Raw genomic sequence first — 2,492 nt, forward strand, 5'->3', positions numbered from 1 at the left:
TTTTTTTTTATTAAAAAAAAAAAGAGTTAAAAAAGAGTTTGAAATAGCTCTATATCTTTGGCTTTCTTTTGTTCTGAAGTTTTATTTATTTGCCATAATGATTAGGATATAACAAAAGGAGTTTGCAGTAGTACTTATATCTTCTATTGATTTTTATTTTATTTTTAGTAGGTTCTTATATTATTTGCCTTGTTTGTTTTTTGTTTAAGTAAGTGACTTTCACGTCGATACAAAATTTCGGAGGAAGAGCGCTTTCAAGCCCAGATCTCACAGCTTAGCAACATCAAATACATAATAGTTGTCCTCAACAAATTCGATGTACAAAAAAGAGTAATGTTCGAGAAAAATTGCATAGGACATGTTGCGAAGTTACTAAACTCAAACTATGTGAGCAATTAATTCATGAAATGGTGAATAGGTCAGTGGTTTGCCGAAAGCGTTTCGAGGCTTGGTTCAAGGTGAACCAAAGGTTTGTAAGATTTGAAATACCAAAGTTCGCATTAATCACCAACTTGAAGTATGGTGAAGTACTTAAAGGATGGGTCGGCTTCTGACAAAATTCTAGAAAAAAAACTCGGCTATGGGACAAATATTTACCTATAGAGACCGGGTAACTTGTAGCGATCTAGAGAAGATTTTCTTGAAATGTGCCAATCTTAACGATCATTACAAGCTTGGATCGGCACTAACTATTGAAGGGGTATTCAATTCCAGAAATCAAAATGTGGGGATACATCTTAAATCTCTCTCCATCGTGGACAACTTAGAATTCTTCATTGCCTACCCATGGGAGATAGTATGTTTTAAAATTCATATCAAATCATTGCTCCATGGATGGAAGAGAAAGGTAGACTTGGCAAAGGTCAATAATTGTGACGGGATGTCCTACACGTTGTATGAATTTCCTCTTACTATTCACGTATAGATGTATTCATATTTATTTTATTTCTATTCATTACACATTGTTATGTATCTCCGTATATGTAACCATTGTTATAAACGTCTCATAGTTGTGGATGTACGAGGCAATCCCTGAGTTGGAGCTCGACTTTCAAGTAAGATTAGTGACGACCTTCTTAGGATGTAGTGGTGATCTAGCACAAGACAGTCTCAATTGAAAACATATTTAGATTTCTTTGACAAGACAAGTATTAGCAATTTATATATTGTAACATCCCGAATTTTAAATCTTATTCCATATGGGCTAAATTGAATTTGGTGATTTAGTAAATAAAATAGTTCATGTTGAGCTCTGTCGTCAAATTAAGGCCCGAAAGTTAAAGCGATACACGCGACTCACTTAATTGCATAAATGATTTATTTTGTTTACGTGTAGAATTTATCGTGAGTTATTTGTGCCGAATATTTAAGTATTTTAAAAGTTATTAAAAATATGTCGATATTATACTCATTTTGTAAGTCGCACTTAATAACATAAACTGGCTCAAGAAGAAATAAATTTGGACTAGCCATAATTGAGTTATTTTGATATAAATAAAATACTCTAAAAACCTATATTTTATTTTAAAAATATATATATCCCCTTTCCTATAAAACAGAGAATGCAAAAAGTACTGTTCACCTTGAGGCAGAGGATTCACACAGAACTGGTTTAGTACTATGGATAAACTGATTTCAGCGTTCATTGTTGAAAATTTTGTTTTTGTCTGCATGTGTACTATTTTATTGGATTTATTTGTTTTATGTGAGTGGGTTACTGTAGCTTATAAAAAGGATATTTTGTGGCGGCATAAAATGTCATTTACATTATTAATAAGAGTATTTAATGATTTTGTGAAAGATGAATGCTTTTGTGGAAGAATGGCAGAGAAAAACATTTATTAGCCTTCATTGTTGACTTTTCTATCCTTTGTGCCAGAAAAAAATATTTATTCAGCCTTCATTGTTAAAAATTTTGTTGTTGTCTGGCATGTGTACTATTTTATTGGATGTATTTGCTTTTTGAAAGTTGGTTACTGTAGAGGCAAAAATTGGTTTCTTGTGATCGCTAAAAATGTTATTTACATTGTTGAATTTAATCAACCTTCATTCTTGACTTTAGAAAATACAGTATTTACATTGTACGGTATTCTGCATTCTCGGTATTTGTAAGTACAAAAATCGATATATAAAAATACAGTAAGCTGCAAATATGGTAGGTAGCATATACGATAAGTTGCAAATACGGTAGGCAGCATATACGGTAAGGTGAAAATACGGTAAGTTGTTTTTGCAAATACGGTAAACTGCAAATACGGTATGGTGAAAATACGGTAAATTGTTTGCAAATACGGTAAGCTGTAAATATGGCAAGTTGCAAATACAGTAGGCAACATATATGGTAAGGTGCAAATACGGTAAGTTGTTTGCAAATACGATAGACTGCAAATACGATAAGCTGCAAATACTGTAACCTGCCTGCAAATATTTATAATTTGTTATAAATGTATAAAAATTATTTAATATTGAATTTTTTAAGTATTAAATGTTGT

Source organism: Olea europaea, unplaced genomic scaffold, assembly GCF_002742605.1.
Source record: "Olea europaea var. sylvestris unplaced genomic scaffold, O_europaea_v1 scaffold2280, whole genome shotgun sequence".
Classification (NCBI taxonomy): domain Eukaryota; kingdom Viridiplantae; phylum Streptophyta; class Magnoliopsida; order Lamiales; family Oleaceae; genus Olea; species Olea europaea.